Below are 14,699 nucleotides of genomic sequence, written 5' to 3'. Positions count from 1 at the left end.
TTTGATTGCTTAGATAGCTTTCTGGGTTGGATTTCTTGCTATCTCTTGCTTCTTGGTTTGCCTAGATACTGTTTTCAAGCCCTGGATTGCTTGTTTTTGTTTTTGACTTAGAAAACTTGATTAGCGCGCTTTTTAGCCTAACAGTCGCGCAAATTGGTGCAAGTTGCTCAAAGACAACCCGCGCCAATCCCATAAAAGCGCGAGTTGCAGCCTGACAGTCGCACCAGGCCTGTCAACTTTTCCAGTTTGCTTGTCTTCAAGCCCTCTGAGATTGGATTTGTATCTTGCCACGTCTTTTTCGATTACTGGAGTGTGTTTGATCCTTGTTTGACTGATTTTAGCCCTCCATCCTTCGGGTGTTTGCCTCTTTCTATCGATTTCACATTTTAGCCCTAGGGCATCTAGTGGCTTTGTGCATCGAGCCTTCCGTAGGAGTCTTGGGTTCTTTGATCGTCCAATCGACTTTGTGATTACTTTTCGCACTTTCTCAGTAGTTGTCAAAGCCTTTTGTTGGTATTCAAGTGATTTGCTTCTTTTCCACTTGGATTTCGCATTGGCTTGGTTTGGGCTTAGATTACATAGCTCATAGAGGTCTTTGTGTTTTCGTCTTGGTTTGAAGGACTATCTTGGTGTTTGGGGATTCGATTGTGTTCTCATTGAGTGAAATTTGTCTTTTTACTCGGTGTTATTATCTCTCAAAATTTGTTTAGTGCACTTTGCCATTGAAAGTAAACGAACAATCTCTTTGGCGTTGAATTAGCTAATTGAAATTAGAAGCTTTTCATTGATTAGTGATTTAAAACAAAAAAAAAAGTTTCGTTTATTGCCATTAGCTGCATGGTTCTTGATTGTTTGTGGTCATTTTGTTTGTTTGAAAAATTCTTAACTCTCTTGTAGTTTGTATTCATCGAACGAAATGATATTCTTTGGCATATAGGTTGCATGTAGGGAATTGTGAGAGATTACATACGGTAGGACCTGGAAATTGAAACTTAATTAAAGATCAACCATAAAATGAACTGAATGAACTTAAAAATGCATTGGAACATAACGCTCACTGATTAGAGGTCTAGGCTAGAGGCGTTCTCCGGCGTCGTTAAACCTAGTCACTGTTGTTTCACATTACGGTTGGGTGATTCCTCCTTTTGTGACTCGATAGTGGTCTAGCACGGACTTGAGCTCCCACGTACCGTTGCGTATATAGGGGAGACCCCACTAGGTTATCATCCTTTATCCACAGGAAGCCGTGTCTGTCGCCTTACAAGTCGTAACGCACCGAACACAACATTCAGGAAGATTGATTGCCGTACGGGAAGTCCTTGGTTTTCTTATGATTGCCAAGGTGTATATGCAGTTTTACGGATTTGTTTGGTAAACCCTTTTGCCTAGTTCTCCAGAGTAGTCACTTTTGATCCTTTTCAGACTCCTTAAAAGAAAAGGCTCACTTGAGCAGTTTGTCACTTCGGGCTCACAAAACATTCGAAGGCGACTAGAGTCACCTTTTTGTCCTTTTCTCGACTCTTAAAACATGAAAAGGTCAAGTTGTGTCCTTGCGTCTTAAAATTTATTTGGCCGCGATTAACATTACCCGGTTAGATCTTGTTTGCGTTAGCTTGAGTAGGCTTCTTTTCGTTCTCGATGGCAACTTTTCCGGGGTTCACCAACCCAGGGATCCCCTCTGACGGGAACCCTGGTCATTTCGCTCCTTTTGGAAATGTTGGTGCTCCTTATATGGTGACGTTGTCCCTCCCAGGGTTAACTGTTGGGTTTCCGGTCTGGTTGTTCTCAACCTCTTTGGTCCCTGCCGTCTCACCGTCTAGTCAATTCATCCCTCCACCTGAACAACATCATGTTGATTCTAAGGTGGATCTCTCCCTTTCTACGCCCACTTCTACGTCCTCATCTTCTACTTCACCTGGTGAAAGTCTAGATTCGAGTAACCAGGTGGCTAAGAAGAAGAAGAAGACGGCGAAGAAGAAGAAGGCTCCTAAGGGAGAGGTTACAAGTGCAGCTACCCCCTCGAGTACAACTGAAGTCGGGCCCCCTTCCGCTCCTCCGCGGAAGGTCAAGTTTCCTTGTCGATTATGCAAGGAGGACCATCTTCTTCGCGATTGTCCTGGCATTCCCAGGGTACTAGAAGTATGGTCTCACGATTCGACCCGCCCCTCATCGTCCTCTGAAGCTCACGGCGATGCTACCTTATCAGTCAGAAATGGTAAGGGAAAAGGGAAGATTCAAATCCCCTGTAGACTTTGTGAAGGCAATCATCCCCTTCACCTTTGTCCACTCATGGATAAAGCCTCCGTTGTCTTGGAAAGTCTTACAGCTCCTTCACCCCAACTTCTCGTTGGTTATCAACGTCTCTCTGTAGCCGTAGATCGTTCCCTTGCTGAAAAAGAGATTGATTCATATTCTTCTCTTGTCCAGCCTCCTCTTACCGAACCTGGCTGTGCCCAGCCTGTTCCAGACCAACCGTTGGTCGGAAAGAGTGTCGACTTGAGTTCACCACCCGTCGATCACTCTGTTTCGGAAGAGCATCACTCCCATGTTCTTCTCGTCTCCTCAGATTCTCCTGAGTCCGGAAATGACTCTCCTATCCCAGCTGATCCCAAAAGTTCTACTCCAGTTCCTTTAGAGCAGGGGGGCAATCATATGATTCCCCCACCAAGTAGTTCAATCATTTCCTTCGATTGGAGTCGTTTGACTACCTCCCCCCTTCCATCCCATGTACCTTTCTGGGTCACGGTACATGCCTATAATAAGGCGCTACCTGGCACTGTGTTGGATGAAGGAGCATCGGTTAGTCTTATGCCGTACACTACTTGGCAAGCTTTAGGTTCCCCGCAGCTTGGGCCAGTCACTCAGAATATGTTGGCCTTCGACGGAGGAGCCTACCCATCTCTAGGAGGTCTCCCGAAGTTCCCTATTACTTTGGGAGGAAAAACCGTCTATATAGACGTCTTGGTTACCCAAGGTGTTTTAGACTTTAGTTTTCTCCTTGGTCGCGACTATGTTTACGCCATGGGGGCCCTCGTTTCTTCACTTTTCCGTGTGGTTTGCTTTCCGCACGATGGCAGAATTGTGACTATCGATCAAGTGTCATTCGTTAGTCCCCCGATGCCTCCTGCGCCGTTGTCGTCCCCTCCTAGTTTTCCTCTGCTAGTTGCATCTACCCCACCACAGATCAACTACGTGGCCACCTATCCCATGCCTGGATCTAGTGATGCGCCATTGTGCATAGTGTCCTGGGGGCATTGGGCCCTGACTTCCAAGATGTTTCCCTTCCACCGGGAGTGGCAATCTTGGAAGCCCCGACTTTCTATTCATTATGATGAAGTTCGGGTGGAGCATAGTTCTTTTCCAGTGTCAAGCTCCTTAAAAAATGAAACTAGGCTTGGTCGGAGCATAGTTCCTGATATTGTGTCAAGCTCGTTAAAAAATGAAACAAGGGTTATGAGGATAGTTCTTTTACTGTGTCAACCTCATTAAAAAATGAAACAACCCCCCCTTTTCCAAATCGAGTCCTTGATTAAGATCTCGTAAAATCCAAGTCGAGTCTTTCCAAGATCTCGAAAGTGAACCTTCATTCCATCCACTTTGTTGAATGTAATGAAGCTTGGGGGGCATGTACCTCGTTTTGCGTCATTATGTTGGGGGCATGCGAACTTATAACAAGCATAGTTTTTCGTTTCAAGCTTGTGTAAACATGAAACAGAATCCAAGCAAAGTTCTCTATGGTTCAAGCTTGTGTAAAAATGAACCCATACCTGATTTACACTTCGTGATTGCTGTTGTTATCCGCTAAATTATGCTAGATGAGCCTTGGTTGTTTCATTCCATCGCCACTATCTCTTTGGCCAATTATATGCTCTCACTTGGTTGTCTTTCCTTTCCTGAGGAACCGCAACGATGAGTGGTTTTATTAGCCAGCCTCTTGACCATTACATGTTTTAAGCAGTTCCACCATTACCGGAACTAGTTGCTACCCTTTATACCACTCGTTCCTCTAGGATGAGTCACCTTTAAGCTCTTTTCTGACTCGTAAAATATGAAAAGATTGCCGAGTATTTTCCCTTTTTGACTTGTTAAAGAGAATAAAAATGGAGGTCTACTTTTAGCTCTTTTCCGACCGTTTAAAGATGAAAAGACCGCCGAGTTATCCCTCTTGACTCGTTAAACATAAATAAGAGGCGGTCGTCTTTAAACCCTTTTCCGACCATGTAAAAACGAAAAGATCGTCGGACCCTTGTCATTTCAGGTTTGTTAATGGTTACGAAACGACATGATGTTGATCGCTTTTTTACTTTTTTAGGTCGATGTCACTACATATGAAAAGTACTCCTCGATCGTAATGATCGGGCGGTTCTTTTGAGCATTGTTTTATACTTTTTTGGGCTCGGGAGACACTACTTTACGAAAAAGCACCCCCCTGGAGTTTTCTTTTTGTTGTCTTTTCAGACTCTCTAAGGAAAAGACGCCGAGTTCTTCCTTTGTCATACTCGTTAAAACTTAATGACATCGGATTCTGTCATAACGACACCTTGCAAGCATATGCTATCCACGTCAAGCTTGTCATAAAAAATAACTGGGGTACTCGCCAGAAATGGTGGGGAAATGGACCCATAATTATTGTCGTGTCGGCAGTATGTCGCTCTTGAACATGGCACTAGTCTGCATTCGTGTCTGGGTGGGGACATCTCATCTTGTTTTACACTAGCCTCCGTGGGTTTGGGTTATCCTATTTGACCTCTCATCTGCTCGTTGCCTTGTCACCATGACCTCTGCTCATTTGATGTCAAATACTGCCAAGTCCACTGTCGTGCCGCCGATATGTTCAAGAGAAGTTGACCTCTGCAGAATTACAACCTCCTCTGATACCTCACATAATTCTAATTCACCACAACATTCTTCCTCTGTCTCGTGTCAATGATGTGGGAAACATTATGGCCCACCTTTGATCAAGGTAACTTCCTGTCGACTTTAGCTCAGTATCCAGGAAGCCGATATAGAGACTCCCTTCCGGTGCCTTGGAGCCTGCATGCCTCAATGGCAGGTTCTTCATGGTCGACGTGAGGTTTTCATCATTGGCCTCCGATCGAATGATTCTACGGGTGTTCGACACCAGCTCATTTATTCACGCGCTGTAGATTGTACCTGTAGTACCTTGAGGGCCATTGTCATTATTGGTGGTACCTCTCGCATCTGTTAACAGTTTTCACTATTGACTGGTAATCAGACGATGTTCATGCATGTTCGACTTCAACCCATGTATTCACATGCTTGGACTTGTACTCCGTTCAAGTCGAGATGGAGCGCAAGACCCTGGATTTTGTCTATTGGAATCCAGGCTGCGATTTGTGGCTTATTATGATCACTACATGACTCATTCACTGGATGGCTGCGACCATGCCTGAGTCTATTTATCGATCCTCACTGGATGGCTGCGCCCATACCTTGGATCTAGATTATTATGTGCTCTGTTATGGATGGCTGCGCCCATACCACATATATCATGTACTTGAGATATCAGTTGTACTTCTTTACGCAGGTTCTCCGGCGGCAGTGTTTTCAGTTACACATGTTCTTGTAAAAGCATTTCACCCCTCTCTCTCCCTCGGGCCTCATGCTTTAGGGGGCATCTGTTACACAGTAATTTGTCACCGTTTGTCACCGTCCCTGTTACCCCTCTCCCGCACACTGGAGGACTCATTCCGGGACCTGTGAGAAGTGACATGACCTAAAACCACTTGCATCATATTCCTCTAAGTATGAGCTTCATATGCCCTGAAGACATCTCCTGCAAAATATCCATGAAAACAGCTCTTTTTGCATTAGCGTGGGTCCACAGTGTATTGCCCGCGCCAATGAGGGAAATCCTCTAAATAGGGCGTGCCATTGGCGCTCTGTCTCAGAGTCGCACTCGCGCCAACCGAATTGAGTAAAGTTTCTAACCAACAAGCTTCCGAAGGTTCTCTTCAACCCATTCACCAACTGAATCTATGTTGAGCTAGGATGGTTTGGCTTCGAATCTCCATAGAAGGGAAGTGGTTTGCCACCTTTCATGGAAGTTTCCAAGTGATAAAGCCAATCCCATGAATAATGTGGTTGATCCTATCTCTTTCCTCTCTATCTATAAAAGCTTGCCTCTATGCCTTGAGCAAGCTAGTCAGTAGTTCCAGGAGTTCAAGAGTTTGAAGCTGCAAGAGCCTTCTTTGCACCCATAAGGCCAAATCTAAGTAAGGAGATTCTTGTCACCCAAAGAGAGAGAGGCTTGTTTCCTATCCCAACAAGCTTTGCAAGACTTGTGTAGCTGACTACCCAGCCAAAGGAGGATTTGATGTCAGAACAATGGTTGTATTCTTCTTTGTTATTTATCAATAATAGATGACTATCATTATGGTTCCACTCTCATTGTCCTATGTTTGATGTTGAGTTATATCTTTTCTGACTGATATATAATTGCATCTACTAGATTTTATGCTTGTATTCGTATTTTTCTTTGCATGTGCAGGTGTCCAATCACGGAGATCGTGGGGATCGTGACCGGCCGAAGCAAAGGAACGAGAGCGACGTCTCTTCTACGAACATTAGCGTTGGAATCCAAGTAGGTTCTCACCATCCACTGTTTATTTTCAATTAGGAACTTGCGTGATAGCATTGTGTGATTGTTGCTAGACCCGGTCTGGGCTAGTAGGGATCGTCTCTGTTCGCAGAGAGGATTTACCTCCACAACAGAAAGAACCCCTTCTAGTGTATGGTATGATCAATGGGGTCAAATATAAGCAAATACATGTAATCACAATTGGGAAAATCGACATTTCATTTGGGACAACACCAACTTCTGTTATTTTTTTTGGATGTATTTCTTCATGCATTGTGTATAATCAATGATTAGAGGGCGGGAAATATAGTGTAAGTTTTCCACCCAAATTTTACTTATTGTAGCCTTAAGTGAAATCCATTCAACTTTTTGAGAGGGGATCATGTTTAGAACCTCAACAATTGATTTTGTTTTGTTTACTTGGCTTGGAACATTTGCATATCTTGTAGTCAAGGATGAGGAGTGATAATGTAATATATATTTCTCAAATCACTATGTTATCCCATGTGTTTTAAGAATAGTTTAGTTAATTAAAATGATGATTGGAGATATTCCCAATATCCTTTCCATTGAACTCAACTACATGACCTACCTTGAATTCTAGGATAGGATGGCTACCTAAAGAGCACAAAATATCTAGTTCCTTTCCTTCTAGATATCAATGCCTCCCCAAAATATATCCATGATAAAACTATAACAACTTGTTTTAAACCCCAAATTTTGTAATTGTAATTATGAATTATATTGCTATAAATGACCAACATGGATATATTAGTCAACTTTATTTGATGTAATATGCATTTTATTTTAATATATTTCCAAAATTTGAAGAAGAAAGAAATCTACATGGACCTCGATGCTTAAGAGGAATCTGTGAGGGGGAAATTCTTTATCTCACCCTCAGTAGTTAAATTGGTAATTGAACTAAAAATTGCAAACAATTGTGAGAAAGAATGGGAGTGGTATAGAAATGCTCTAGAGGTATGGGAATGTACCCATATGGATGCTTCTGAATTGACCATGTAGTATAGGTATGGGACCTTGAATTCTCATGCATTGTAATTTGTTAGAGGTAGGGGGATTGTCAATGAGAAGTAGTTGTAGTTTGGTTTTTGTAGTAAAGAATAGAGATAATAGAGAAGTGTTCGCATATAAACCAAATATAAACCCATGGAAAGAAATGGACACACAATGGTTTTGAAATTGTGATTCAGTATAAAAGGTCGTTGGAAACCTTCTAAGACATAACCTATATGAAACAATTAATTCTCAGTCCTGGGATAAAGAAGTCAATGTGGAAGCATTCAATTTGTGCTAGAGGGATAGGAATTTGTAAGCAAATTGTTTGAATTAAGCATGAAAAGCACTAAGAAAGGGGGACTATTGAGCAACTGCTAAATTAAACAAGGACTCCCTTTGAGCTATGCAAGCCCATTGTATCATTTTGTAAATAATAATAGGTTCTATCTTAGTAGGTTGAAATAAAATATATTGATTTATATTTATGAAGGAGAGGTCTCGTCATGTCTCTACCCTATAATGGACCCTGTTGATACATGAGTGTGCCTTCCTCTTATGGCATTAAAATCTCCCAAGGGTAGCCAACTGCTATAAATATAGTGTAGTTGAGTCTATGGTTGGTTGGAGAGTGGTTCTCCCTTCTTCAATTTTTAACAAAGCTTAAAGAGATTTAGATAAGTGTATTTATTTGTCTTTAATGAAATGGAATTATCCATTGAAATCTTAAAGAATGTTGTTATGATGTGTTACTGAATATGTATGTAATGATGAGCTAAATCATTATCTACTTGTGTTCAATTTCTAGCTATAATTTCTCACTAAAATGGCTTTTTCTTTAGAGTGTGTGTGTGTGTTCCTAATTTGGTAACCCAGTGACAAATTCCAATCGCGGGAAAAGATTCCTCTTTTTGAGAGGACCAATTTTAACTATTGAAGCGCTCAATTTGGATAAGGGAAGGTATATTTTTAAATTAAGCCCCACATGTGCATATTTGATCAGGTCGGCCCTAAAGCAAATTGGACACTCTTGGAAGTATATAAATACAAGTGACCTCAACCTCATTTGGACATAATCATGAAGCATTATTCTATTCTCTTCTTGGTTTTGGCTCGCACATGTCTAAGGCAGTTCATGGAGATTGGCTTGCATAGGTCCAAAATTGTAGGGTATGAAGCTCACACATGTGATCTAAGGTTTTGGTTTCCAACCATAGGCTTGTAATATGCAATTTTTGGCTATAACCGCAAGAACACAGGCTCATGCATGCGGTTGGAGGGTTTCAACAAAACACACACCACTCACATGCATTTGCGACCTAGGGCTTAGTTTTATCAGTGGACCACATATTTCGCTCGTTGACCACATTTTCGACAATTGATCACAAACAATGGCAGTTGATTGCAAGCTTTTAAAGTAGGGTTTTGAGTATTAGCATTGTTGGGTTCATCTCATTGATATTGTTTAGTTGATTTTGCTGGATAGGTTTATGGTTGCTGATATTAATAATTGTACTCTCTTTTGTTGAAACATTCAATAAAAATCTAATAAGAAGAAGAAATTGAAAGGGTTTTCCCCTTAGTGGGTTTTTCCTTGGTCTCCGACCAATCCTGGTGTCCCTATGTGTTAATTATTTTCTTCTATTGTTCCTTATGTTTAGTTGTATTGATGCTGATGTTGTTCTTTCTATATAATTGCATATGATGCTAAATAATGTTGTAAATCTGAATAATTCTATGATGTTATGGGGTGAATTATATATGTAAATGATGAAATGCAATTATCAAAGCAAAGAATAATATAACCATAAGAAAAATTAACATTGTATTAGAGTTGGGATGAATAAAAGTCATTGAAGATCACCCCTATGAATACGCCTTTTATGGAATCATGAAAAGATGAAGGAGAGCTAAAATAATACTAAGGTTTGAAGGAAACCCTAGCCAATTTGGTTATTAGGGTTTTATGGATATTATGAGATTAGGGTTTGGGAGAAACCCTAGTTTATGGAAAATATTTGAGATATGCAATCTAGAAACACTAGCATGATCAATGTGAATATGTTCAAGAACTTGTGACATATTTGATGTAGCCCTGGATGGGATAGTCTCTATTAGGACTGGTTGCTGATGAAGTTGGTTGAAACATTGAAGGCAACATTGTCATATGGATAATGGATGGTAACGACTCTTAAAGGTTGGTTGAAAGGGAGATGATAACCCCTCATTAAAGATAAGTACTCTTTCGAGTTATGTTACTTATTTATGTCTTTAGTTTTGTTTAAGATTTTTTGATATGATTATTACTTATACTTCCTGCATGTATACTTAAGTATTAGGATACTTCTAACCTCTTGATAAGTGGATCCTTCTTGAGGATCATGGATAGTGCAGGAAGAGAAGAGCTAGAATTGTAAAAGAAAAAGAGGCACCTGATGAAAAGTTGACAAAGTGCTATAGCTAAATATGTCAAAGGTATTTGAATACCACAAGGTATATATGGTGCTTTATTTCAATGTTATGTTTTAGCTGTAATATTGGATGACAAGGTAAGCCCTAAGGTATGATGAGAATCTCACCTTCTTGAAAGAATCATATATGCATATGAAAGTAAGTTTGATTCATGGTACATATGATGAGTTTGTGCACTTGGTATTGAACAAATACCTTACATTCTATTAAGTCATAGCAAGACTTCCTAGAAACATTGATTTTTGATATATTGGTATACTTGATATTTGGCTAGCACTTAATTTTTTTAGACATAATGGATTTCTTGATCTAAAGAAGGATAGAACATTGATTCTTATGGTAGCTTGATACTATTGATAATGTTTGTGATAAGCATGGTAACCTTAATGATGAAAGTGTGACAATAATGTTGATATTCATGATCTTCTTGTTGATCATGGTTAGGTTTTGATAAGCTTAGTAATTATGAGATATGGTAAAATTGGATGCCCTATCTTGATGATTGGATAATATAATAAAGAAGTGATAAAGTGATTATGATCCTTGAAGTATGATGATACTCTTGTAAGCTTCCCTAATCATATGACTCTAACCCTTGATGAAAGTTTGATGTCATGTTCATACGTGATGATGAAGTTGCCGATCTTAGCATGTTATGGCCATGATAAATACATGATATAGTTTGAATTTATGCTCTAACAGTTCTGCTGATGCATGAAAATATTATGATAGACATGTTGATGACTTGAACGATAATGACTAAAGTGGCTGCCCATTAAGAGGGAGAAACTCTTCATAAGATCCCTACACCTATTATCATTTGCATTAAATGTATACAATTTTCTTTATTGTTAAAGTAATATTTTAGAAATAAATAGACAAATATCTGATATTGTTGGTCTGCAACAAGTTTTGGTATGAAAAGAGAGGGTTTCTCTTAGTCTAAGCCCCAACCACATAGAAGAAGGCTTAAGAGTGTGGTTATAGGCCTCCAAACACACGAAATAAATCCTATGGGTGTGGTTATGACTGTAGGCCACAAAATCTGAAGCTTTATGCATAAAATAAAAAATGCATCAGGAGTATGACAGTCCTACATATATGGAGCAGACAACAGAAAGTTCTATGAGTAGGGATGTTCAAATGTTTTACTCACTGTAGATAATGTGAATGTGTGGACTAAACTTGTGTTTGTAGGGGACCAAAATATACATATTAGTACGTTATTTTGATTTGATCATTGAATTTAGTATATGATAGTAATTGATAACAATTGAAAGGGTTTGATAAGAGATGGCTTATTAGTTTAATATAGATGAGAAACTTCCAAGTTTTGGACTTCATAACTGTTGATTTTGTTTGATGATATTGCTATGTTATTCATTAGAGGTTATGTATTGGCATCATTGGCTTTGGCACATTGGTTGAAATATAAACAATTGTAATTTCATATGCAATAATCTCATAATGAATGGATGGAACCTATATGACTTATTCTTGGTATATGCATGAAAATTATATAACTTGTCCCAGATGTATGCATTCATATTTAGTGGCAGAAATTATTCATGCTATGATCATAAGGGTTGCTTGATAAAGTTTGATTGGATAGTGCTTAGTAAATAAAAGGTTGTTGTAACTTGGTATTTGAATGAGAGCTCCTCCTAACACCTAGTCCAAAGATTTTGTTACAGTGCTATTTGTAGAAACTTTGATGACTTTAATATTAGCTTTGATTTGACATCCAAGGCTTGATAAGATGACTTGGTTGATTTTATTGCACATTGTTTATTTGTGTGAGGTTGAGTATATTGGTTTGATTAGTATAATGTTTGTAGGAATCATTGTATGGTTTGAAGCTAGCTCCTCAAGCCTGATATATTCACATTACCAGTTACCTGGTGAAGCTAAGAAGATGCATTGATCCAATACTTCAAAAGTGGTCCAAGGTATGGCTTTGATTTTTGGTTTTATATATTGATGGTATATTCTTGAAAGGTAATAATCTCCTAATGATCAAAGTAAGAGGGAGTTGACCTCTAAAGTTTGAAATGAAGAATCATGGCATGATTAATTGATTTATGGAGTTTGGAAAATAAAAAATATATCGTGAAGCTATTGAAGAGTTTTTGGAGAGTGGAAATGAAAATCCTTGGACACTCTGATTGAATTTCAAGAAGTTATGAAAATATATTGTGGAACCTAACTTGGAAACTGGTAGTTGATTGAAGCACAAAGGTTCTGTGTGAACACCCATATGTATATTTATATGTTTTGCATAAAATTTGAGTCAATTCATGATTTCCTCTTCATACACACTGAGTTGTCATGGAACACCCTTTGAGATATTTACATGGGACAATCAATTTTTGGTCTGAGATATTCTTCCTATGATATGTGACTGCATGGATGTACTAATGTTTTTTGGGATTTTTATTGATGAGATGAACACATCTAGGTGTTGCCTTAGTGTGAGATCTGTCATGATATTTTTGGATGAGAAGTACGTAGCTTTAAGCATTACCGAGGTTGAGTACATGGTTGCTAGCATGGATAGCTATGGAGCAGCTTGGTTGAGGAAGCTATTTGGAGAGTTGTTTGAGTAGGTTCTATATATGACGGATACATTGCGATGAGAAAAAGTGGGATCTGATTGGTAGAGAATCCCACATATAGTTGGGACTGAGATATATTTAGCTGGTGATGTTGTATGACAAGGCTTAATCTTGTGGTTGCTGCCTCCGTGAGAGGGATGATAAATAAGGTATCCTTTTTATGATATATATATTTTGTTCTAATATAATATTTTATTTGATATCTTGTATGAACATGTGACTGATGCTATTGAGAAATGATGACTGGATTTTTCAGTGATTTGTTCAAGCCAACACTAGATATGAGCGTGATGATATGTTTATGATCTATAGAGAGCAGGACTGGTCGAGAAAATTGAACCAACTCTTTCCTCCTATCTGAGTTCCTAGGGTGATGAATTAGGATAGAGGGCTCCTGGGGTTGAGGGATATTTGGAAAGTAGGGTCGTATATGTTTCTCCCCTATCTATCACCTATAAGGTCGGAGATGTTAACTCCCTTATCTTGGTCTATGCAGAGTATACCCCAGTTGACATCATACCCACAGGTTGGGCTTATTGGGAATATTGCTCCCCCTCTGGCCAATGTGATGAGAATGTACTTGGAGGTGTACAATCCAAGATGATTATGATGCAGATGTTCTACCACATGACTCTTGAGGGTCATTATTGGAAAGCTTAGTGGGAAATAGGATGGGTTGAGATGTGCTCCCCTATAACAAATATTGCTCGATATGGGGTTGAATATGTTTTTCTCCCCCATGAGATTATGGGTTGAGATGTGCTCCCTGATGTGGTTCCAGGTTGAGATATTCTCCCTGATGGACCATCACATATAATCATCCAATGTCATTAACAGACCCCTTAGGAGACAAGTTATCCACTCAAACAACTTGTCCCTGGGTCCCACTACTATTCTGCAGCTCTTAGGCCTCAATCGCTCTCATGCTATGGGAAAGGGAGCTTCCAAAAACCTAAAGGCGCTCTCATAGGCTTGCCTTCCAGTGACTGTGATCCATAATTGCTAGTTCTCTACCAACGACCCTAGGATTTGAGCCACTTTTCTAGCCCAGAATCTTGGCCTCTACCTAGAACTTGTTGTAACTTTCAGAAATCATTAAAAACATGATAACCATGTAGATCAATCAAAAATCACCCTTAGGACTAGGCTTGAGCATCCCCAATCGAGACTGACATTCTATCAAACACTTGGCATCAATGCAACCTACAGGTCTAGGATACAAGACAAAGCATAAATGTCTGAAACAACTTATGGAACATAACCAAAAGGATCACCTCCTTCTCCATTGAACTACTACATCATTAATTACGTCTTGCATCCATCCATTTAACAGTTACAAGTAAATACATGAAATAGCCATGACATGAACTAGTCATTCAACCATGCTTATAACCAGCATAAAACCATCTAAATATCAGAGGTATGAAAACCATTAAATACACATATAAATCAGTGCAAAAGTGAGGGAATTGAACTTTTATTAATCATAGGAAAATTCGACCAGGTTCGGGGCTTCCACGTACCACCTGACTATAGACATGGTTGAACCAAATCTCTCTTTCAGCTAGTCACCCCCATGCCATATTCCTAGCATGAATGTGGGATCTCATAGAACAACCAATCTAAGAAAAATCAAGGGAATCCAGAGGTTAAACCATATCCACCCTCATCCAACCTTGATCACACCAAAATCGGTGCTCCGATCACAACCGAATAGAACTTGGAATGCCATCCGAAATCCATCACTATCCTTGAGATATTTTTCATATCCTTGTCTCTCAGGTTTTACCGCAATCCAAACCCAAATCATTAGGCCCTAAACTGAGACTTCTCCCCTATGATTTACCGTGTATCTTGCCAAAACTAGTCAAGGGATTCCTATGCCTTTGGGAATGAACCTTGAGACCACCTTCGCCATGGATTCCGAAATCCATCCGACAATTCCAAAGTTCCAAAATTGAAATAAACATCCGAACATACCATGACATCTGGAA

This window comes from Pinus tabuliformis, chromosome 1_2 (genome assembly GCF_031772625.1).
Source record: "Pinus tabuliformis cultivar Carrire ecotype Pingquan chromosome 1_2, CPIR1, whole genome shotgun sequence".
NCBI classification, from domain to species: domain Eukaryota; kingdom Viridiplantae; phylum Streptophyta; class Pinopsida; order Pinales; family Pinaceae; genus Pinus; species Pinus tabuliformis.
The sequence above is the reverse complement of the archived record's forward strand: the minus strand, read 5'-3'. Positions refer to the sequence as shown.